We start from the raw sequence: 25,957 nt of genomic DNA, 5'->3' as shown, positions 1-25,957 counted from the left end.
TCTGGGGTCTCTAGGTAATATTTCTCCTCCTCTAGTTCCACCACAGTTCTGTCTGAATGCGCTAGAGCCTGAAGACAAATCTGTAAAATTCACCACCCCCACTCTGCACCAGTCAAACCATAAGAGAAACAAAGGGGAAAAAGGGAAGTTTATTATAATACAGCCAAAAAAAAAAAAATCCTAGCAATATCTTCAATAACTTGTCATGAAATTATAGTTAGGAAGAGTGAGGGAGAAAGAGAAAATTAAATACTGTGTTTGTTCCACTCTCAGCCAGCATCTCAGCTGGTCAGAACTCTTGACTTTGTGGGGTGACCCAAACCAAATCATTCCTGAAAGATCTGAGCTGTTGGTGATCTTAGCAGTATGGAGACTTAGAAGTTGTTTTTGTTTTTTGTTTTTTTCAAACTCCTGAACATGAAAAAAAAAATTGTAGAAGACTCCACAGAGGAACTTAATTTCAAATAGACCCCTCCATGCCCAATTTCGTTAGCAGCAACCTATTTTCTCTTGGTCATCAAGATTAACCACCATAAAAGCACAGTAACCTCCTTTTCCACCTGTTCATTGAGGGTAAGAAGGAGCCTGAAAATATCCAGATGGTGATTCAGCTTCCAGCCCCAGGACCCATTGCTAAGCACCCTGATGAAAGACCACCTTGGCACAGAGACCTCTGAACACACAGAACCCAGAGAGAGTCTTAGGGGTGGAAAGTACAATTCCATAATCGGAGTCATTAGGGATGGCTGCTATGGCAGGTCCTGTCTGGGGAGACAGAAGCTCTAACAACTCAAACATCAGGGAACCCAATTCCAGACTGCTATGCATATAACTTAGAGTTTCAGGGTGGCTGGAGCTTGTCCCTTAAATCTAATTAATGTATGCCATTGAGTTTTCAAGGGTGCACATGCCTCTACAAAATGCTCTGGGTGGTCCTGCTTGATCTGGGGAAACCTGGGATTAAACAAATGTGTTTGACCAGCAAATCCTTACCTGTTAACCTCAGGTGGAAATATATTCCAGGTAGAAAGGCACATTCCAACAAATAGTTGAGGACGTGCTGCTATAAGGAAATCCAGAGTTGGTTTTGCGCCTCTCAATGGCATGGAATTGTTCTGAGGATTATATTAAATAGCAGATGTAAAGTGTGTCACATAGTAGGTATTCTATAAAAATGAAAATGTGTCACCCCATGCTTCTAAACCATGCTAGGGGTGAGGAAGCTGGGTGTTCATGTAGCCATTTTATAGATTAAAAAGCTGGGGCTCAGAAAGGATAGATTAATGAGGACACAGTTAGGAAGTGGGAGCAGCAATGGCAGGAACTGACCTTGGCCTCCTGGCTCCAATTCCAATTAATTAGACTCACCACTTCCCAAGACACACAGCCTCAATCTGGTCTTACTCACCCCACAAGTTAACATTTCACAAATACTGAGTCACAGCTGGCCCTCCTCTTGGCTGCATGAGAATCCCAGCACACTCCATCCCAGGCCTGGCAGCTCCCACCCTTTCCTGGGGCCTCTGATGGGGATGCTCGAGGTCCAGCCTGCCAGGAACTGAGGGAGTAGGTAAGGCATCTGTGTCTGGGGAGGGACTGACCCGTGTGAGCTGGCAGAATCTGAGATGCTGCCAAGGACCACATCAGAAAGATAATATTTGAAGAGTGAAATGTTCTCCAAAGAATGTAAAATCCTCCAAGCGAATAAGAGCCTGAACTTCTCTGGGCATGACTCACGCTAGATGGGCCAGAACGTGAGCTGTAGATAGCAGGTGAAACAGGGCACAAGAGAGCAGGGTGTCCAAGCTGAAAGGGATTTGGGAGATTATCTGTCCCTTTAGCAAAGAAGAAACTGTGGTTCAAAGCAGACTGACATTTCCAAGGTCACACCACTGAGGGATAGCCCTAAACCTAAACCAAGACTTCCTCATTCATTTGTCTAATATTAACTGTGTGCTTCCAATGTGCCTGGAGGGCTATTAGGTAGCACTAAGAACACAGAAGTAAACCAAACAAGCAGGATTTCTGTCTCCCCAGAACTGACTTTCTAGACATGAGGAGAAAGAATGTAACATGTCACTGTGGAGAATGAGAGGTGCTATGATGGTGGTGGGGAGAGGGGTACAGAGTGCTGTGGGGGCACAGGGGAGGGTAGTCTCATCCAGTCTGTGGAGTCAAGAAAGTGAGATCGAAACACTGAGGAGGCATGAATCAGGTGAATGGAGTTGGGGTGGAAGGAAGGAGAACACCCCAGGCAGGAGGAAGTTCTGCAAACTAGGCACAGAACTAGACCCTTGTTTTAAAGAAATGCATAAGCTATGGATGCCCCACACTGAACAAGTACCTGGGCACAAGGAGAGCATGAGAAAAGACCACCTGTCTATCAAAAAGAGGCCACATTTGGATCTTGACGGATGGGTAGGACTTCAGCAGGTACAGAGAAAGCAGATGGCTAGTCCAAGGCCAAGGGATTATGTGGGAAAAGGCACTGAAAGAGAACTTATAACAGGATGTACCTGGCACAGGAAGTGATCTTTATGTAGGAGGTCAATGCATGTTTGTCAAATGCTAAACCTCGGGACTAATGGTCATTGGTGGGGCTCAGAGCAGCACAGAGGGAGTCCTGGTCTCCCATGGCTGTGAGCAACCCCTCCAAGCTGTAGATTTAGAACAGCTGCTGCTTAAGCACACACAGAGAAGGGGGTGACCCAGCGTCACTGCCCACACCCAGGTCCCCATACCGCTCCATGGTCTGTACGGCCACTGCCACCCAACAGGCAGCTGGTGTCCATGGAGCCCAGGGTGTCTCAGCCCCGAGGACCCCAGGTGGGCAAGGAGTAGTCAGAAGGAACAGTCTTTCAGCTAATCAATTTTACTCTGATTATGGGATAAATCTTTTGTCTTTTCATACTTTCATGGGGTTCTCAAGGCAGGAGTGGTGAAGTGGTTTGCCATACCCTTTTCCAGTGGACCACATTTTGCCACAGGATTAGAAAAGGTCAGTTTTCATTCCAATCCCAAAGAAAGGCAATGCCAAAGAATGTTCATACTACCAAACAATTACACTCATCTCACACGATAGCAAAGTAATGCTCAAAATTCTCCAAGCTAGGCTTCAATAGTTCATAAACCTAGAACTTTCAGATGTTAAAACTGGATTTTAAAAAGGTAGAGGAACTAGAGATCAAATTGCCAACATCCATTGGATCATAGAAAAAGTAAGATAATTCCAGAAAAACATCTGCTTTTGTTTAATTGACTACACTGAAGCCTGTGACCCTGTGGATTACAACAAACTGTGGAAAATTTTTAAAGGGATGGAAATACCATCTTCTCTGGTAGCTCAGCTGGTAAAGAATCCGCCTGCAATGCAGGAGGCCCCAGTTCAATTCCTGGTTGGGAAGATCTGCTGGAGAAGGGATAGGCTACCCACTCCAGTATTATTGGGTTTCCCTGGTGGCTCAGATGGTAAAGAATCCACCTGTATTGTGGGAGACCTTGGTTCAATCCCTGGGTTGGGAAGATTCCCCGGAGAAGAGAACAGCTACCCACTCCAGTATTCTGGCCTGGAGAATTTCATGGATTGTATAGTCCATGAGGCCACAAAAAGTTGGACATGACTGAGCAAACTTTCACTTTCACTTTTTCTACTTACCTGCCTCCTGAGAAACCTGTATGGAGGTCAAGAAGCAACAGTTAGAACCGGACATGGAATAACAGACTTGTTCCAAGTTAGGAAAGGAGTACGGCATGGCTGTATATTATCACCCTGCTTATTTAACTTAAAAGCAGAGTGCTGCTGCTGCTGCTGCTGCTGCTGCTAAGTCGCTTCAGTCGTGTCCGACTCTGTGCGACCCCATAGATGGCAGCCCACCAGGCTTTCCTGTCCCTGGGATTCTCCAGGCAAGAATACTGGAGTGGGTTGCCATTGCCTTCTCCAATGCATGAAAGTGAAAAGTGAAAGTGAAGTCGCTCAGTCGTGTCCGACTCTTAGCGACCCCATGGACTGCAGCCTACCAGACTCCTCCGCCATGGGATTTTCCAGGTAAGAGTGCTGGAGTGGGGTGCCATTACCTTCTCCGTAATTCCAGGCTGGATGAAGCACAAGCTGGCATCAAGATTGTCAGGAGAAATGTCAATAACCTCAGATATGCAGATGACACCACCTTTATGGCAGAAAGTGAAGAGGAACTAAAGAGCCTCTTGATGAAGGTGGAAGAGGAGTGGAAAAAGTTGGCTTAAAACTCAACATTCGAAAAACTAAGATCATGGCATCTGGTCCCATCACTTCATGCAAACAGGTGAGGAAACAATGGAAACCGTGACAGATTTTATTTTCTTTGGCTTCAAAATCACTGCAGATGGTGACTGCAGCCATGAAATTAAAAGATGCTTGCTCCTTGGAAGAAAAGCTATGACAAACCTAGACAGCATATTAAAAAGCAGAGACGTTAACTTTTCCAACAAAGGTCTATATAGTCAAAGCTATGGTTTTTCCAGTAGTCAGGTATGAATGTAAGAGTTGGACTGTAAAGAAGGTTGAGTGCCAAAGAACTGATGCTTTTGAACTATGGTGTTGGAAAAGACTCTTGAGAGTCCCTTGGACTGCAAAGAGATCAAACCAGTCAATCCTAAAGGAAATCAATCCTTAATATTCATTGGAAGGACTAATGCTGAAACTGAAGCTGCGGTATTTTGGCCACCTGATGCGAAGAGCCAACTCGTTAGAAAAGACCCTGATGCTGGGAAAGATTGAAGGCAGAAGAAGGGGCCACGACAGAGGATGAGGTGGTTGGGTGGCATCACCAACTCAATGGACATGAGTTTGAGCAAGCTCTGGGAGACAGTGAAGGACAGGGAAGCCTGGTGTGCTGCGGTGCATGGGGTCGCAAAGAGTTGGACACGATTGAGTGACTGAACAGCAATGGGATGAATGGAGCAGACAAAATGAAATAGAAAGACAAGAATTCCTAGTGTCTCATCCAAGAACACAGGTAGACACGTTAAAGAAAACAGTGCTAAAAATAGCCTCCCCATGGAAATTCTTTGCGGTGCAAGGTGGCAACGGAATAAAGATGGTGTTGCTTCCAGTTCATCACTTCACCGCTTGCTTCCATGGGAACTGAGATGAAACCGCCGAGCTGGGTCACAGCTTCATCTTTGAGGCCTGAGGAATGGGAGCCTGGGACACAGCCCCTACATAACTCAGGCCTTTAAAAGGAACTCAGAAGGAGGACAGACTGCAGTGTCAGTACCTTGTGGCCGTCCTTGTGTGCCTGACCCAGGAACAGAGTCTTTAGGGCTGTGCTCGACACAAGATATTGTGCCCAGAGGCACTACGTGTGGGATGCTAAACATTCAGACTTGTAAAAAGACCTTTTCTAGATTGGTTCTCATGTATGATTGCCATGTGTTTTTTTAATTTGAATGCCATGCTTATTTTACTGAAGGATTTACTTTAACTTTAAATAGAAGTTGATGTTTTGCTTTAACCAATAATAATTACTAAGACGTTTGGAAGACTATGTTCAACTGATCTAAATGCAGCGTGACTACTGTTTACAACAACCCTGCAAGAGAACCTCCCAGGTGTACAGGTGAGGCCTCGACAAGCATGAGAACAGGTCTCTCTGACTCCAAAGCCCACGTTCTCTCCAGAAGGCAGCACCAGACGAGGACACATGTGGGTGGACTGCTGCCCAAGATCACAGTGGTCTGGTTAGTTGACATTTGAGGCACAGGATGGGGAGCAGTGAGGGATGCACTTAGGGAAACAGAGACTTGTCTCAGGCCTGCACAACCCCATGAAAGATACTGCAAGGACCGAAGAGAGGGTCTCTCCCCAGAGAGCTCACAGACTCAAAGGAGACAGACAAGAAGCCCAGCCTCAAGGTTGAGGCTGAAGGCTCCCTTCAGGAAGGACAAGCAGCCTTACTTCCTCAGCCAGGCAGAGCTGACCACAGTGCCAATGACTATGACCCACAGGCGCTCCCTGCTCCATGCTGCTCATATCATCTGGAACCCTGGTCAAACCATACTGTAATCCTCTCTTTTCCTGTCCTGTGGGTCATTGCTCTTTCCCCCTGTCCTCACTCACCCAATATCAGGAAATACCCAGGAAGCATGTGTGTGGTCCCACGGCCCTGATCACAGCCTCCATGTCAAATGTCAGCCGAGGACTTGCACACACCCCACCCCCCCACCCCACCCCTAGTTCTGCAATAACCACTTCAGCATGCTAAGCCTCTTGGTTTACATTTCTGCATCTGGTTCTGAGTGAACAGAACCTCTCTGTCTGGGATGTAGGGGACAAGGCAGAGCAGATGGTCCCAGCAGCCAGTCAACAGTCCCTAACCTGTGGAAAGTGACGATTTGAACTTTTTCTTTTTTTGGCCATACCAAGTGGCATATGGAATCTTAGTTCCCCAACCAGGGCTGGAGCCCATGCTCCCTGCAGTGGAAGAGTGAAGTCTGAACCACTGAACCACCAGGGAAACTCCTTAAAGGCATGGCCCACATCTTGTCTCTGCATGCTTAGTGACCAGGTCTAGGTCTGACATTTAGTAGGTGTCTAGAAAACATCTGTGGAATTGAATTAAACATTCATCCTGGGACTGCCCTTGTGGTCCAGTGGTTAAGAATCCACCTGCCAATGCACGGGACATGGGTTTGATCCCTAGTCTGGGAAGATTCCACGTGGGGCAGAGCAGCTAAGTCTGTGTGCCACAACCACTGAGTCCATGAGTCACAACTACTGAAGCCCAGGCTCTCAGAGTCTGCTTTGCAATGAGAGAAGCCACTGCAATGAGAAGCCTGTGTACCACAATTAGAGAGTAGTCCTCACTCACTGCAACTAGAGAAAGCCCATGCAACAACAAAGACCCAGCACAGACAAAAATGAATTCAAATTTGTTTTTAATTTTTTTAATAAAAAAAATTTTTAAGAGAAAATTCACCCTGACTCTCTTAAATCTCTAATTTTTAGACAGTAGGGACCACTTAACAAAATTCTTCCACATATCAGCTCTTTTTGGCAAAAGGAAATGGGTGAGGTGGGAATTAAGCATTTATTGAGCATTTACTAAGTATCAGGACTACATGGTTTCCAAATGCAGCTTCATTTAATCTTCCAATAACTCTCTGAAGTAATTGTTCTTCTTATAGAAGCAGAAATAAATCTTACAGCAGCCCCTGGTTACTGTCCTGGCTCTACCATTTATTAGCTGTGTGCCTCTGGGGATACTTCCAGTCTCTCTGGCCCTGTAAGCTTTCATCACTCAGCCTCCTAGGGCTTTGAAGACAACAACTGCATTCCCTCTGAGATGTTTCTCATCTCCAAGCACCACATCACCAGCTATGTTCAATGTCTTTCATGGTGCTGTGGTCAAGGGCATTGGCTCTAGAGTTAGAATAACCAGGGTTTGTCCCTAACCATGTCATCTTGTGCACAAGAGACTTAACCTCTCTGAATGTTGGCTTTCCTATCTGTGTGACATGGGATACTCACCATCCCACAGAGTTGTTGTGAAGATTAAATAAGATCATAAGTGTAAGCACCTCACACCATGGCACACAGTAGGTCCTCATGAGATGCTGCTGCTTCTGGCTTTAAGTTCCTCCTCCCTCCCCCATTTCAACTGAATTCAAGCCAGATTGCTGGCGTCTGATTCCCGTCATGTGACATCAGAACTGGGCATTCTCTGGGCCACTTTGTTTTCCAGAGAACATCACAATCTGCCATGTCAGCCCAGATCCTGCCTCTTGAGGAGAAGTAAGGATCGGGAGCATGTGAATAGGACTAGGGTCATACCACTTCCAGGAACCCACACAAGATCTGCTGATAAATCATGACTCAAGAACTGGTGGTAAATAAACTGATATTTACTCTAAACACAAGAGCAAAGACAGTGATTTGATCTAAATAGTTGGATTTTTGTTACATTAACTGTTTAAAAGCACCCATTGGGGAAGCCTTCTGCATCCCAGGAGAGTAAGTAAGTATAACACCAGGAAGCAGATCACCACCCCAGGGTACTTTCTTAAGTCTCAGAGGACATTTTTTCCCACGTAACTGTTCTAAAATCACAATGCATCTGATAACCAATGGACAATAATAATCATTTAAAATAATGCCAAGTTCCTCCTTCCAAGAATTTGTGATTAAACTGATGATGGTGCTCTCTTGGGCAGCACACATACTAAAACTGGAATGATATAGACAAGTTGACACAAGATTGTACAAGGATGGCACACAAATTTGTGAAATAGTCCATATTTTTTAGAGAACAAACTTATGATCGCCAAGGGGGTGGGGGTGAGGGAGGAATAGATTGGGAGTTTGGGATTAGCAGGTGCAACCTATTTTGTGTCGAAAGGATCAACCACAGGCTTCTACTGTATAGCACAGGGAATTATATTCAATATCCTACAATAGGCCATAATGGAGAAGAATATGAAAAAGAATGTATAACTGAATCGCTTTGCTATACACCAGAAACTAACACAACATTCTAAATCAACTGCACTTCAATGAAATAATTTTTAAATAATAAAATAAATTGATGAACATTAGGATAGAAAAGGCAACTATTAATTGAGTACCTACTATCTACTAGATCCAATGCTGTGTTCCAGACCCTTTCATTTTCGTTGCTTTCTATTATGCTCTTTCAGAATGTATTTTCCCTTTATAAAAATTAATAAACATTGAAGAAAACTTTAAAAATACAGGCAACTCAAGTATCCTGGAGTTCCCCAGTAAAGAGACATCTAAAGAGCCCCCTCAGAATCTAAGGGACTATAACACAGTGAAAATATCAACTTGCATAATTGTAGGAACAAAGCACACTCCACCCACATTACCACCAGCTACTTCTGAAGATCCCAGGATAACTTACATTCTTTAGGTGGTCCCCTCTCTCTGCGACCTCTGCTCCAAGCTTCTCTACCATTCAATTCTACCCATTCAAGCTTCCCCAAGCTGCCACTGCATCTTCCCTGGCCTTCCCACACCTAAGCATTGATCGTCCCTTAATTTCCCAAAGTACAGGTGATGCTATACCTGAGTGTTTGACCAACTCTACTCAAGTCCTGAAGGGACTACAAGGGCACTACAACACTGAAAAGTAAAATAGAAAAATGAAATGAATCCCAGATGGCACTGAATCCAAAGACCACGTCCTTAGTCTATATAAGGGACCACCATCCTCAACGAAAGCGGGGTGCCATTTTTCTCCATCTGGACTAACCTCATGAAAGAGAATTCCCTCTTACCTCCTCTCCCCTAGGTTCCATGACCCCAGTTCCCTCCCTCTGGATACTGCTGAAGAAGCCCAAAATGTATTACTATATTAGTTGAGATAACACTAGCTACTTTAACAGCAAAACTCTGACATCCCAGGGGTTTAAAAGAAGAGTTTGTCTACCCTTACAAAGTCCAGCCAATGAGAGGCAGGGCTCACAGAGCTGTACTGCATAGAACTGTACATGGACCCAGGCTCAGAGGATCTGCTGTCTTCTACACAGCTTTCTCTGGACATCAACACCCAGTCTGAAGACAGGGCAAGAGAAGGAATCTTGTGTAAATGATTTATTTATGTGGCCAGTGTTGCAAGTGGCATGTGAAATTTCCACCCATATTCCATTAACTAGAACAAATGGCTACGCCTTATTGCAAAAAAAGGCTGGGAAACATAAAACAACTTGTGCCCAACAGGAAAAGGAACCAGATTTCTCAAACAACAGTCACTCTCTGCCACAGGCACTATTGTCATGTGCCCCATACCCAGGAAGCCAACAGCACCTTCTAGATGAGGATGCAGAGCAATTTACCACCTATTCCTTTTGCTTCAGGGCTTCCCTGGTGGCTCAGACAGTAAAGAATCCACCTGCAATGTAAGAGACCTTGGTTCGATCCCTGGGTTGGGAAGATCCTCTAGAGGGGGACATGGAAACCCACTCCAGTATTCTTGCCTGGACAGTCCCCATGGACAGAGGAGCCTGGTGGGTTACAGTCCATGGGGTCACAGAGCTGGACACAACTGAGCAACTAAGCAGACACTCTACTTCAAGCTCTCCTTACAGACTGGCTTCTGGCCATGCTGCTCCAGAACCAAAAGCCAATTTCAGTGTTTTCCCTAAACAATAAAGAAATCTCTCTCAAAAAAAAAAAAAAAAATCAATTCTGCTGCCAAATCTAGAACTCAGAAATACTTGCTATTGTTTTCATGTATGTTTGTCCCCCTACATAGAAAAAATGTTTAAAGAAATTACTCATACTCTTATAACTCTAATAATTTTAATGTATTTCTTTCCTTAATATTTCTAGATGCTCAAATCTTGTATAAACTTCAAAGTCTTGTTCCAGTGATATATCTTTCTTGAGCCTCAGGCTCAGAGAGATTAAGTAACTTGCCAGAGGCCACACAGCTAGGAAACAGTAGAACCAGATTTTGAACCATGCTTTCACCCCAGAGTTGAGACTCTTGCCAATGCAGCATGCTGCCTCTGGATATTCCTTGTAACTGTCCCTGGCCTTTTGCTCACTCATGTCTGCTGGACGGTAATTATCTATGTCTAAAATGACCCCCAAATTTGTGAAGCATTCCATATATTAGGGTTAGGATTAGGGTTAGGGTTAGTGACTTCTGTAAAAAACCTTATCTTCCCAAATGTCACCTCCCAAAAGTACATAGCTGTATTTGATTCCTCTTTGCAACCACAGGCTTCCCTGATGGCTCAGTTGGTAAAGAATCCTCCTGCAATGCAGGAGACCCCAGTTCGATTCCGGGGTCAGGAAGATTCCCTGGAGAATGGATAGGCTACCCACTCCGGTATTCTTGGACTTCCCTTGTGGCTCAGCTGGTAAAGAATCCTCCTGCAATGCGGGAAACCTGGGTTTGATCCCCGGGTTGGGAAGATCCCCTAGAGAAGGGAAAGGCTACCCACTCCATTATTATGGCCTGGAGAATTCCACGGACTGTATAGTCCATGGGCTTGCAAAGAGTCGGACACGACTGAGTGACTTTCACAAGGCTTGGCTTATAATAGCTATTTGATTCTCTACTGCCCAAAGAAGCAAACATCAAATTGGAAGCTACCTAAAAGGTTCTGCTCCAATCTACTGCCCAGTTCACAGTCCTCCTTCTCATTTCACCCATGACCACAGCACAGACTTTGTTCTTTTCCATCAGTGCAGATCCAATCCAAGTTCATTTTCCCCTCCACCACCATGTGACTTTGGACAAGTTACTGAACTTCTCACTTTGTGAAACTCAAATGAGTTAACACATAACACATTGATAAACGGTAATGATTGTATGATTAATGTATTGGCCAAGAAGTTCATTCAGGTTTTCTATACATCTTATGGGAATAATATTACTTATTAATATTATCACTTGTTTTAATATTAATTTATTACTATTCATATTATTACTTATTATTAGCACCAATATCTACCCTCTGATTTTTCCAAATTCCTTACCATAGAAAGAAGTGAATGAAAACTTTCAGGGTTGGCAACAAAAAGGAGGTGAGATTTTGAGTGGCTTCTCATGACCCTCAGAAAACAGAGTGGTGCAAATATACTTTGGGGGAATTCTTGACCCTTCTAAAATCCCATTAAGCCTGAACACACATCTGTTAGCACACACCAAGCATGCAGTGTCTGCTTTCAGCCAGCGCTGAGTAGTACAAGAAGGAATATTATATCCAGTAACTCATATGGAACTATTTATCCCCAATCACTTTGTGCTTTTCCTTCAACTTTTCCATAGTCTTTGGTTTCAAAGGCCATTTTAGAATGACTAAATTTCCTTGCAAAGTAAGTCTCCCCCTGCCCCCACCAAAAAAAAAAAGAGAGAGAGAGATTGTTTTAGGAAAATCTCCTTGGGGTGTAGGGGCTATGAGTTTCCAAACTTGCTTTCTCCTGCTTTCCTTTTTTCTTTTAAATAAAAATTGCCCAGGAAACCAAGATTCGTTAAGAGTGATGGGGAAAAATAAGACTGAATTGAAAGGAGTCTGAGGCTTCGGGTTTAGCAGGGAACTCACAAGGCTCTTTTAGGAGAATCTTTTAAGACCGGAGGATATGGGGACAGGAGAAGACTTCAGACATCATATAGCTTCAACTACTATTTTGGAAGAAGGAAAATTGAGGTCTAGAAGAGAAAAATTATCCAAAGTGACACAGCAAGTCAGCCAAACAACTGAGATTTGAACTCAGGTCTCCCATAATTCAGCCAAATTAGACCAGCTTCTCTGGAAAGCAGAGCCTGACGCAAAGACTACATACAGGGTTGATGCTTTACTTAGGAGACACAAGTCCAGTCAGTGAAAGTGAAGAAAAAGGGAAATGAGACCAGAAAACATGGTCAGTCATGCAAAGGGATGCCGTGAGAGGCACTCTTGCGCCTGCACCAGTCAGAAGACTAGTTTACTCAGCACTCGGGACTTCTCAGGGGCTGTAAGGAGAAACTGCCTCCCTAGGTTGGGCATCTAGAAACTGCATCTTCCCTAACCAGTCAGATAGGAAATTGGTGGATTACGAACAGTTGGGTTTCCTCAACCTCATTTGGGATAGTTTAGGCATATATGCTACAGTGACTCCCAGACTGAGTGACTGATGTGTCTGAATTTGCCTGGGATTTCCCTGGATTCTGGTGGCTCAGACAGTAAAGAATCTGCCTGCAATGCAGGAGACTTGGGTTCGATCCCTGGGTCGAGAATAGCCCCTGCAGAAGGGAATGGCAACCCGTTCCAGTATTCTTGCCTGAAGAATTCCATGGACAGAAGAACCTGGTGGGCTACAGTCCATGGGGTCACAAAGAGTCAAAGAGCTGGACATAACACAACTGAGTGACTAACACTTTTCTCATACTTTCCCTCAATTTCTCACTGAAAGTTCATCTCAGCAAACCCCTTAACCCCAGGTAAAGTGGGTCAGTTGTTCTCCTTCTCCCAGAGGATCCCTGTGTAACTTGGCTCCAGCTGTCCATAGTAACTCCCTACCGGTTTCCTTTCCTTTCCTTTTCTTTGTCCTGTGTGTGTTTCCTAGGATCATAACCCAGTTAAACTGTTTGCCTTTCAGTCTTCCTCTCAGGGGTGTCTGCTTCTAGGGGAACCCAAGTGTCGGGCACATAGCATATGCTCAATAAATGTAATGAGAAATCATATTAAAACAGCACACACTGTCTTCTCCTTCTCCCTTCCAGCTGCTTTGGGAACTTGAGCAATGCAGTCTGCCGTGCTCTGCTCCTCAGGCGCCCCGCAAGTCTGCAGGAGAGCTTGACTCTGGTTTTGCCTGCTCCAGGTAGCAGGATGGTGATGGAGATTATCAGGCAGGATCTAACCTGCCTGGGCACATATTTAGATACCACTGTAGTTGCACAACTGCTTTTACTAGGGACTTTTTATATAGTTGAGAATGACTAAACTAGGCTAGAACACTATATACAATTTATCATACAGTCAATTTAAGTCCCTTGTGTATATAATAACGCAGAATTCCCTACAGTGTGATCAGCAGTCCACTACCTATATCCTAAACATGGGGCTGGCCAGCTTGTTCAAAATGATGGTTGGTGGGAATGCAAACTAGTACAGCCACTATGGAGAACAGTGTGGAGATTACTTAAAAAATTGCAAATAGAACTGCCTTATGACCCAGCAATCCCACTGCTGGGCATACACACTGAGGAAACCAGAACTGAAAGAGACACATGTACCCCCAATGTTCATTGCAGCACTGTTTATAATAGCCAGGACATGGAAACAACCTAGATGTCCATCAGCAGATGAACGGATAAGAAAGCTGTGGTACGTATACATAATGGAGTATTACTCAGCCGTTAAAAAGAATTCATTTGAATCAGTTCTAATGAGATGGGTGAAACTGGAGCCGATTATACACAGTGAAGTAAGCCAGAAAGAGAAACACCAATACAGTATACTAACACATATATATGGAATTTAGAAAGATGGTAATGATAACCCTGTATGCGAGACAGCAAAAGAGACACAGATGTATAGAATGGACTTTTGGACTCTGAGGGAGAAGGAGAGGGTGGGATGATGTGGGATAATGGCATTGAAACATGTATACTATCATGTAAGAAATGAATCGCAAGTCTATGTTCGATACAGGATACAGGATGCTTGGGGCTGGTGCACAGGGATGATCTAGAGGGATGATATGGGGTGGGAGGTGGGAGAGGGGTTCAGGATTGGGAACTCATGTACACCCGTGGCGGATTCATGTCGATGTATGGCAAAACCAATACAGTATTATAAAGTGAAATAAAGTAAAAATTAAAATTAAAAAATAGATAAATAAAGATTGATGAAGGCAAAAAAAATGATGGTCCAAGGTTCTATGCAGACACCCCCCTACTGAATGCTGCCAGGCGCAGCCCCATCATCTCCAACAGATACTGAGGCCCATTAAACCTGGAGCTTCACCAGCCTGAACAACTAACTGATGGAGGCTTTTTTCCTCCTCCTTGTGGGACCAGTGAACTTCCTCTCCAGGCTCAGTTTGGCTTCCACGGACTTCTCCCCTTGTACCACCTGATTTCTGAAGTTCCCCTTAGAGAAAGCCCCTTACTGCTCTTGACCAGGGATCCAGGCTGACACTGCCACTTCCTAGGGGATCTGTGTTTTCAATCTCTCCTTCAGAGCTTGCTCAAAGTGGACTGTAAGCCCAAGCCTTTATCCATCATGATGTCCAGAGCAAATGCCTACATCTTATGATAAATTAACCCAGCTGGTACTTGGCCAGTCCTTCCTGACCTGGGCCTCTGTGTCTTCCTGGCCTCAGGTACAGAAAAGGACCAGCATACTTTGAGCTTCGGTTGCCATCATCAAAGAATGTTTTATTCTACTCCTTTTGCTGGCAAAAGAATTTCATCTCTGGGACCCAAGATGGAAATGGATTTTCCCTGTTGAGTAGAGCCCAAAGATCCTGATATCCCCACATGATGCCAGGGAGTATCCCACCACTGCCCACCCCCTCTCACCCTGTTGAAACAGCACCAGTGTTCCTGATGAGCCACTTAGCTCCCATGGCGGGGTCTCCTTATATGTTTTCCTGTGTGTACATAGGTTCCCTCTACTACATTATGAATTTCTCAAGGGCAAGGATCATGCCTGAGGGACCTTGCAACAAATCTAAATGATTCCCAGCAAAATAGCTAAATCTTGGTTCAGATAAGGTGTTCCAACATTTTCTGGAAAAAAAATAAATTTATATATTTGCTATAATATAGAGATAATACATAATAATGAATGGCCAATTTCTATGCCATTATCTTGTTTTTATTTTCTTTACAATACTTATCATTATCTAAAATTACCAAGTTTGGGGACTTTCCTGGCAGTCTAGTGATTAAGAAGCTGCCTTTCAATGCAGGGGACATGGGTTTGATCCCTGGTTAGGGAACTAAGACCCCACATGCCACTGGGAAGCCCATGGGCTGCAACTACTGAGCCTCTGCACCACAGCAAAAGATCCTGCATACTGCAACTAAGATCCAGTGCAGCCAAAAATAAGTAATAAATAAATAAATACTTTAAAATATTTTAAATAACATTACCTAATTTGTTTATTTGTTTATTGGTATAGTTATTTGTTGCCCCTCAAACCTGACACAGTCTGTAAAGAATCTGTATTGCTTGTAATGCAGGAGACTTGGGTTCAATCCCCAGGTTCAGTCCCTGGACCAGGAAGATCCACTGGAGAAGGCAATGGCACCCCACTCCAGTATTCTTGCCTGGGAAATCCCATGGACAGAGGAGCCTGTTGGGCTACAGTCTATGGGGTCTCAAGAGTTGGACACGACTAAATCACCCACCACCAAACCTGACACACACTAAAATGTAAACCCCAGCAAGTGTCATGAGCCAAACTGTGTAGCCCCCACAATTCACATGTTGAAGTTCTACCACCAGTAATTCTGAATGTGACTGTATTTGGAGACAGGATTCTGAAAGAGGTAATTAAGTTAAAATGAGGTCATTACAGTCGGCCCTGATGCAGCATGATGGTGTCTTTATAAGAGGAGTAATTAGGGTAGAGACAAATACAGAGGGACGGCCATAGGAGGATACACAGAGAAAACGGCCATCTACTAGCCAAGGAGAGGCTGGAGAAGAAGCCAGTCCTGGGACTTCCCTGACGGCTCAGCGATAAGGAATCCATCTGCCAGTGCAGAAGACACGGCTTCAATCCCTGATCCAAGACGATCCCACATGCAAAGGAGCAACTGAGCCCCTGCATCACAGACATTGAGCCTGTGCTCCAGAGTCGCGGAACCACAGCTACTAAAGTCCGCACACCCTAGAGCCTGTGCTCAGCATCAAGAGAAGCCGCCACAATGAGAAGCCTGCACACTGCAACTAGAGAGGAGCCCCACTCACCACAACTAGAAAAGGCCCACAGGCAGGAAAGATGCAGCACAGCCAGAAAAGAAGCCAATCCTGCCTACACTTCCGTCTCAGACTTCTAGCCTCCAGATGTCAAGAAAGTAATTTTTGTTTTTCAAGCCACCAGTCTAATGAACTAGTACAGCAAGAAAGAAAGAAACTTGCCTTGATTACTCCTGCCTCCTAAGCACCTGGAACAGTTTCTGCCACATAGTAGGTGTTTAAGAAGTAATCAGTGGGGACTTCCCTGTAGTCTAGTGGCTAAGACTTTGCCTTCCAATGCAGGTGGTTAGGGTTCAATCCCTGGTCAGGGAACTAAGATCCCACATGCCTCAAGGCCAAAAAACCAAAACATAGAAGCAATATTGTAATAGATCCAGTAAAGACTTTAAAAATGGCCCACATCAAAAACAAGAAAATATTTTTTAAAAAAACAATAATCGTTGAATGAACACTCTGAAAAATACAAACTATTCACTGTTCCCCCTCAAATGTACATACTCTTTCATACATCTGTGTCTTTGTTGTTTCTCAACCTAAAACCCCCTTCTCCATCCAGCCAAAGAAGCCCTATTCTTTCTTCCAAGTTCAGTTCAGATTCAGATTCTCCTTGACCCCACCAGACGGAATTGACTACTCTCTTCTCTTTGCTTTTCTGAACTTTGTAGCCATACATCTACACCATTGTAGCTGTCAGGCTGCGAGCCTGACTTCAGAAACCATATTCAGTTCTGATCCCTGCCATCCAGTTTGGGGTGTGGTCCAGAGGACATGATCCTTCACTAAACCCCCAAACCCTTTGAATCCTTTTTATCTGACTGCAAAGCAAACAGTCCTTGTCTGCTAGTAACTTTCTGCCTGATGTGGGACAGACCCATAAACTCACATCTCTGGCACATACTAGTATAGAAATAACTTTCTAGGCCCAAGATGGAGTCCCTCGTGCCCAGGGTACCACATCAGGAAACCAAAATGTGGATAGCTTTCATGTTCCCACTGGTCAGCCTGTCCCCAGATGCCCAGCCAGCTCTGGGCTCTCTACTTACTTCCTTGTTCCTTCTCACCACAAACAAGGTTGATAGGTGGCCCCAGCCAATGAGATATTTTCTATTTTTCTCTTCCTTGTTCTTTATTCTTTACCCTATAAGCTTCCTGCCTACTGCCCTCACGTTGCAGTACTATGATTGGAGACCATCCTGCTTCATGAAGTTTGTTTATCACCTACATTGTCTTCTTGAATCACGTTTAACACTAGTGAGTAAAGTGAAAGTCGCTCCGTTGGGTCCGACTCTTGGTGACCCCATGGACTATAGTCCCTCAGTCTCCTCTGTCCATGGAATTCTCCAGACAAGAATACTGGAGTGGGTAGCTGTTGGCAGATTCTTTACAGCCTGAGCTACCAGGGAAGGCCAAGAGTACTAGAGTGGGTAGCCATTCCCTTCTCCAGGGGATCTTCCTGACCCAGGGATTGAACCTGTGTCTCCCGTATTGGAGGCAGATTCTTCACCAGCTGAGATACCAGAGAAGCCCTATTTAACACTAGGTACTCAACAAATATTTGTTGGATTGAAATGTACCAAGTTGTTGGTAAATTTCACATTCCCACTATGGTGTTTGCTTAGAACATCCACTTTTATCCTCTCCTTCTGAACAAATCACTCCAATTTTACAAGCCCTCACTTTGCGAATTCCCTACCTGGCTTTTCTCGAATTCTCTGAGTTCTAAGAATTGCTTCTGAACATGGTTCACAGTAAGAAACATGAACACAGCCCAGCTGTGAGGGAAGCACAATGCGTCCATCCTGGATCCCAGAGCACTTCTTAACTCTGAAGCCAGCAACAGGCAGGTCTCTTCCTGCCCTGCACTGACCCAGCCTGGGGTGGGGCCCCTCCACCCCCCAGACACTGAGGCAAAACCAGCCTGGGTTGCACAGCCTGAGTTTTGCCTTAGGGAACAAAATCTGCGTGGAAAGAAAACACTGACAGGAACCATCTGCCCTCCCCCGAAGCTTGAAAGAAGCTGCATGTGGACCCCTTAATCCTTCCTCTCTCTCCTCAGCCAGGAATGAATTTCATTTGGAAGGAAAATGAGGGGGGCTGTGAGGGAGAGGGAGCAGAGAGGTAGGCCAGACACATCTGGACAGCTTTGCTCTGTAAATTCAGAAGACTGCAGGGAATCACTTTCTCCCCTTGACAAAGGAAATGGGCCATGATCAGAAATTGATGACTTGCAAAATTCGTGCAGGCGAAGAGGTTATTGTGCCTCAAGGTCTTTGGGGCTTAGAAAAAAAAAAAGGAAAGAGCAAATAATTTAAATGGGACAGCTGTTTGTGTGACCAGAAACCCCACCACCAGCACCAGTCAGCAGAGAGAGCTGTCTAGGGTCCCCAGGGTCATTCCTCTATTGATTTGTTCAGTTATTCAGCAAAAATATCTTAACATATACTTGAGGTTTTTTGTTTTTTGTTTTTTCTTTTGCCAGGCAGGATGCTTGGTATTAGGGAAATAGTCACGGGCTTAGATTCATCTTCATCTCTAATACCCTCACAGGGGAAACAGCCACGTAAACAGTAATACTCAGATCAACAGTCACAGGAGATCATCCAGAAACCAGGACAGATTGGGTGTGAAGTACTATAAACAAAGTATCTGAAAAAATGATTCCCTTAATTAGTACCTATTCTTGGGGAAGGGGTGACAAAGCTTTGGAAAACAGGGCACAAAGCTGGATTCTGAAGGCAATTCAGAAAGAAAAAAATTTACAAATGACAGCAAAAAGGGTAGTAGTATGAAGGTCAGTGCACACTCGGGGAACAGGAGCAGTTGGGTGTTGGGTGTGATCACAGCTGGGAAATGTTGTGGAAAGTGGTGGGAGACATGCCTGTAGAAGGAAGCAAGGACAGCTTCCTGGAAGCCAGGGCATATATCAGTACATCAATGCCATGCAACCTTACTCATGAAAGTAATGATACATACTCCAGAAGAGAGACTGAAGGAAACAAGGAAGAGCTGAAGTCCCAAGCAGCTTTTTATAAACATAAAATGTATTTGGAGCTATCATTTCTCCTTTCAAAAAAAACCATGTGCATTTTACAATCTGCTTCATAATTTTGGCTTTAATTGTTTTTAAATGTTTTCCTAATTCTTCAAGTAGAATGAATACCCAGCAGATGGCTTCATGTCTTCCAACACATGGCCACATAGCCCTAGGCATATGTAAACCCTAATCTGGGAAGCAGAGCTTGTTGAAGGTGGAGCCTCAGTCAAAGTTTTAATCAAAAGAAGATGAAGGAAGAAAATGAAGCCTTCATCCCTAGCTATACCTTGCTCAATCCCAGAGCCCCCTCCTCCAACAAGCAAGAAAATAGCAGTAAAAGATAGAGTTCTCTCTTCTGTGGGTGTGTGCTAAGCCACTTCAGTAGTGTCCAACTCTGTGCAACCCTATGGACTATAGCCCCTCAGGCTCCCCTATCTATGGGGATTCTCCAGGAAAGACTACTGGAGTGGATTGCCATGCTTCCTCCAGGTCTCTCTTCTGTAAGTGAACACAAATCCAGAGCAACATAAAGGAGGACCCCTATCCACTACACACTGCACATTTCCCCTCTTCTGCCAGTACCACAACTTATGAAGGATCTTCTCTAATGAAGTGACCCAACTCTTCAGTCTCAAAAGATCTCAGTCCTTGGTGGTCCTGTTCCTGTAGAGGTCTAACAGTCTAACAAGGGGGCACGGTAATACAACAAGAACAGAGGAATCATCAGAGTTCCCACCATATTCCTCTCTGCCCTCTACTTTGTATTCAAATACAGTTTCTTTTCATTGGTCAAGATCAACCACATAAACCAAACTCTGTTTGTTTGTTTTCTGCACGGCTTCTAGAGCCCAAGTGGCCAGGGAACCCCCCCTATAACTTTTAATTTAGTAGAAGAATGACTGCTTTCCCAATGAGATTATTCCTTCCTTGGGTACTTTCTAAGGTTTAGCAAACCACAGAATCCCAAATTAAGAAGCAACATTCTGAGCATAAATCATTCCTTTCAGTTATAAAAGGTACCACCCCACCTCCACCTCTCAGTTCCTAAATCTATAGTCACCCATTCAGAATATGTATTACGTTCTGGAAAAAAACATCCTAAACTTGTCATCAGTTACCTCCCACCTGTTGTCATATCCAAATCTTCAATATGCTATTTACTGTCCTTTAAGTTCATCCAGAAAAGGAGATTATGATAAAACCAGTGATTGTCATAATAATCAGTCCACTGCCTTATTTCTTTCACCGTACATATCAGGGACTTCGAGTCGGTCTGTGGGGCTGCAAAACTAGGTACTAGGAGTGGAGAAGGAGTCTCAAGGAGTCTCAAGGTCTCAAGGAGTGAGACATGGAGTGGAGAAGCCATGAACCCTTGCACAGTATATCCATCACCTCTTTTGCTTGCTTCACATCCTCTCAATTTATCTTCATTTCCACCTATTACTTTATTTTTCTGGGTTCCAAAATGACTACAGTTGGTGATTTAAGCCATGAAATTAAAAGATGCTTATTCCTTGGAAGGAAAGTTATGACCAACCTAGATAGCATATTAAGAGGCAGAGACATTACTTTGTCAACAAAGGTCCATCTAGTCAAGGCTATGGCTTTTCCAGTGGTCATGTATGGATGTGAGAGTTGGACTGTAAAGAAAGCTGAGCACAGAAGAATTGATGCTTTTGAACTGTGGTGTTGGAGAAGACTCTTGAGAGTCCCTTGGACTGCAAGGAGATCCAACCAGTCCATCCTAAAGGAGATCAATCCTGGGTGTTCATTGGAAGGACTGATGTTTAAGCTGAAACTCCAATCCTTTGGCTACCTGACGCGGAAAGCTGACTCATTGGAAAAGACCCTGATGCTGGGAAAGATTGAAGGCAGGAGGAGAACGGGACAACAGAGGATGAGATGATTGGATGGCATCACCGACCCAATGGACATGGATTTGAGTGGGCTCCAGGAGTTGGTGATGGATAGGGAAACCTGGTGTGATGTGGTTCATGGGGTCGCAAAGAGTTGGACACGACTGAGTGACTGAACCGAACTGAACTGAACTGAACCACCTATTACTGCAGCAACAAGCCTGCAGACTTAGCCTGATAGATAATGGCCTCAACCCTGCCACTTACCTCAGGCGTTTGCCCTGGCATTCTCTGACACTGTGGTGCAAGATGCCTACAGGGGCCCTTTCAGTTGGCAGGCATAGGCAAACCTAGAAATAAGAGGGTGGCAGCACTCCATGGAAGCAATAGACAACCGCTTTCTTTCCTTCATCACTTGGGTGGACAGTTCTGAAGTTCTTAGAGGGTCCCAGGGGAAAAGTCCCAATCACCCACCATGGTGATCAGCTCAATAACACAACCTGACATTGGCCTTCCTTTCATCCCTGTTTTCCTCTTCCCAGACCCCCACCTATGTTCCCTGGAGTCACATCCCAATATCAATAACCTGCCCATAAACACTTGTTTCTAGATCTGCTTTCAGGGATAACTGAATCTACGAAAGCTGAGATTAAGAAGTGGTCTTGGTGGCCTTCCCTGGTGGTCCAGTGGTTAAGACATCACCTTCCAGTGCAGAGGGTGCAGGTTTGATCCCTGGTCAGGAAGCTAAGATTCCACGTCTTGTGGTCCAAAAATAAAAAAATAAAAACAGAAGCAATATTGTAACAAATTCAATAAAGACTTTTAAAATGGTCTACCACAACAACCAAAAGAGTCTTCAAAAAAAAACAAAAACGATGTGGCCCTGGAAAGTAGCACTTCCAGGTGGGATTCTGGAATTGTAATACTCACTGGCCAGATGATAAGAACCCACTGCTGGTGGTGGGTGGGGTGGTGATAATCCCCAGAAGTACAAAGTACCAAGACAGAGGTTGGAAGGAGTTAAAGGAAGCATGGGGACATTGAATGACATGTCAGTGGTGGTAACTGTAAGGACTGTAGATATGGCTACTTGTGGTCAACAGTTTTAGAAGCCCTGACAAAAAGAAAATGACAGCTCAGTTAGCCAACCGTCTATCCAAGACTTGCTATAAATAGTCAGGAGGCCTCAAAGGCAGTTGGGATGGCTCTTTGAAGCTTGGGCACAAATTTGGCCAATAGTATCAATACATGAGGAAGAGGTACCGAAACTGCCCCTGCAGAATACTGAAAGGGCTGGAGGCTCAGGAAGGTAAGAATATCAGAATGGTGTCCTCATATGAGACCATTTAGCACCTTTATTCACAGTAGACGCATGAAGCCTGTTGTATCCCCAGGTCAGAAGAGGTGATCAGAGAGCCACCCAGACTGCATTTTGGAAGAGCTCAGAGATCCTTCTTTCAATCTGGGCCCCTTTAAGGCTTCTAGTTTTTTCAGGTCACTTGGCAAATGGGTAAGAACAATATACCCAAATGCGACATTAACTGAATTCCAAATTTTTCAGAGACCCAGTTACCATCATGCCTCCTTCATAGTGGCTGCTAAGTCTCATCAGTCGTGTCCGACTCTGTGCGACCTCACAGATGGCAGCCCACCAGGCTCCTCTGTCCCTGGGAGTCTCCAGGCAAGAATACTGGAGTGGATTGCCATTTCCTTCTCCAATGCATGAAAGTGAAAAGTGAAAGTGAAGTCTCTCAGTCACATCCAACTCTTAGTGACCCCATGGACTGCAGCCCACCAAGCTCCTCCATCCATGGGATTCTCCAGGCAAGAGTACTGGGGTGGGGTGCCATTGCCTTCTCTGCCTTCATAGTGGAAGGGAGATCAAGAAAGACCATTTTCTCCTTGGAGGAGCTATCTGACATGTGCTAGATCAGGGAGGGGTCTGCAAACTAAGATCTACAAGCCAAATCAAGCCCACAGCCTGTTTTTTAAATAAAGTTTGTGGGAACACAGTCATGCTTATTGTTTGCATATTGTCTATGGCTGCTTTATCACTACATAGCAAAAATAAGTGGTTGCAAGAGACACTATGTGCCCAGAGCTAAAATTATTTCCTATCTGACCTTGTACAGATTACCGGAATTGTACAGGCGCTCAGTTTCACAGAATGTACAACTCACCCTCTGCACAAATGTATCTTGCCAAACATCTAAGGACTCTGTTAGTTCTAGGTCTTACTAGCTGTAGGAGAGGAAAAAGTTTTCCTTGACCCTTTTAAGGTCCCGGACCAGGTCTGCAGATTAAACTGGCAAAGACGGATAACAGGAGAAAAGCATACAAGTTTTATTGAACTTTTGACATGTGCAAGGGAGCCTTCACAAGAAAATCAAGGCCCAGAGAAGTAACCATAGAAGAAAGCTTTTATATCTTTCAAACAGAGGAACAATAAATTTGTGAAGAATTGAGAAGACAAAGGAAGTCCAAAAGTGAGGGGATACATGTATGATTCATTCTGCTGTACAGCAGAAACCAATATGATATTGTAAAGCAACTACACTCCAATAAAAACTAATTTTAAAAAGTTTTAACATTTAAATCTAAGAAAGGGGAGGTGGTGCTGGGCTGGGGTAATAAATAGGGAAGAGGTAACTGGGAAGATAAGAGTGTGTTTAACAAGGTTTGACTGCACAGTTTTGTACAAATGTCTTAACCTCAAATCCCTCATCTCTTATGAATGTCTTCCTACCTTCTGGTATAGGGAGGGTACCTTTCACAGGGGAGCTTTATGACCTGTTTCATGGAGAAGTAAGGTGAGGGGTGTGGGAAGAGGTCAGAATGGCCTTCCTGCTTCTGCCATTTTCTCAGACTCCTTCAGCTGTGCCAAGGTGCCATACTGTCACCAAGCTACTGGACAAACATGATGTTCTGTAAGATGATGAAGCCATCAAGACCCAGCAGAATAAATTGTATAATGGATTGGGAGAATTTACACATTCCTGAATTAGGATAGTAAATGTATGAGTGCTCTCCCTATTGCTAAGTCGCTTCAGTCGTGTGCAACTCTGTGCGACCCCAGAGACGGCAGCCCACCAGGCTCCCCCGTCCCTGGGATTCTCCAGGCAAGAACACTGGAGTGGGTTGCCATTTCCTTCTCCAATGCATGAAAGTGAAAAGCGAAAGTGAAGTCACTCAGTCATGTCCAACTCTTAGCAACCCCGTGGACCACAGCCTACCAGGCTCCTCCACCCATAGGATTTTCCAGGCAAGAGTACTGGAGTGGGGTGCCATTGCCTTCTCCCTACTAGAGGCAAGTGAATTGCCTCTGATGTTCACTGTGACTCAGAATGGGGGAAAATGTATCTGCCTGTTCACGGCTGCTCATCCAATGTCAGGGGTTGTATTCCTTAGTTCCAGGAGGAGACCACATCTGAAACAGCAGTTCAGTTGGGTTCTCCACTTAATCACATGTATGATAAACCATTATCAACTCAAGGATCCTTTAACCCTGGCAAATGGAAAAATTCAGTGGGGATGAGCTAGGAGGCAACTTGTTTGTATCTTTCAAGCCTCTGATAGTTCTGATAGTGTCTTCAGCTCTGCTCAAAAATGCAGTATGACTGAATTTGATATCTCTCTTTTTTGTGTAACTGGTGAATATTAATGTCTTCTCTGTGATCCTTGCTCCATAGTAGGCCTTCCCATGGTCCAGGAAGCAGTGTGCAATTGCTGTCAGTTGCTGAAGATAGCCATTCCAGCTATGTATCCAGATGTGGGTAATCATAACAAGGAGAATTAGTGCTCAGCTTTCCTCCAATGAAGAGAACTCAAGTGAGATCTCGATTTATCTCTTGGCCTGCAAAAGTCCTCCTCCACCCTCCAGTTTAAATGATAAACCACAGTACAGTTCTGAATTCCTAGGTTTAGCTTGGAGTCAGAATCAAATAAAACTCCAGAAGGTTGGCTATATCTTTTTCCTTGGGATACAGTTACTGGGCTTAAACGGCAGCAGCTTCCTTTGGGAAAGACTGAGATGTTCACAGGGATATTAGGTGTCTATGGAGCAACGGTCCATTGTCAACGGTTCAAGTGTTCCAGGCCTCCTGTTCAGCCCTGGAACTCAGGGACTGTCTACTGGGTCAGGTGCAGGGGGTGTGGGCTGTGTTGGGAAGTGTTCACCTGCCTAAGTCATAGTCCAGCAGGAGAGCCAGAAATTATGCTTGGAAATGTTTAATGTCTAATTGCATTGTGATACAGCATTATATGAGCACGGGGTACTGCAGCATTATATGAGCACGGGGTACTGTCAGAGCATGCACCCTGCTCCAGTCAAGAAAGCTGCCAAGATAATAGCATGTAAGCCAAAATCTGAAGGATAAATAGCTAAAGAATCAGTGTACAAAAAAGCATGACATTATACTCCCAATTTTTGTCCCAATTATCTCTTATTTTAAAAGTTAGATGTTTAAATGTGTGATTGGAGTATCCCACTACTCAGTTTGGGGAACATCATTTCTATTCTGAGAACTGACCAGGTGCAATGTTAATCTTTATATGCAACATATACACACATGGGCTTCCATGGGGCTCAGATGATAAAGAATCTGCCTGCAATGCAAGAGACCCCGTTTAGATCCCTGGGTTGGGA

General features: G+C 44.4%; 1 long non-coding RNA gene and 1 other non-coding gene across 2 annotated transcripts in view; one reads left to right on the top strand and one right to left on the bottom strand.

The window, feature by feature from the left end:
* LOC138441527 (uncharacterized) overlaps positions 1-25,957 on the bottom strand; it is a 162,401-nt gene that overhangs the window by 46,196 nt on the left and 90,248 nt on the right. The window lies entirely within an intron of this gene.
* LOC138431591 (U6 spliceosomal RNA) lies at positions 8,175-8,279 on the top strand. Its single transcript, XR_011253748.1, has one exon. It is a non-coding gene; the product is annotated as a U6 spliceosomal RNA (small nuclear RNA).

The sequence above is a fragment of the Ovis canadensis genome, chromosome 1 (assembly GCF_042477335.2).
Source record: "Ovis canadensis isolate MfBH-ARS-UI-01 breed Bighorn chromosome 1, ARS-UI_OviCan_v2, whole genome shotgun sequence".
In the NCBI taxonomy this organism is placed as follows: domain Eukaryota; kingdom Metazoa; phylum Chordata; class Mammalia; order Artiodactyla; family Bovidae; genus Ovis; species Ovis canadensis.
Note: the sequence above shows the minus strand (reverse complement) of the source record. Positions and strands in the feature narration are given on the sequence as shown.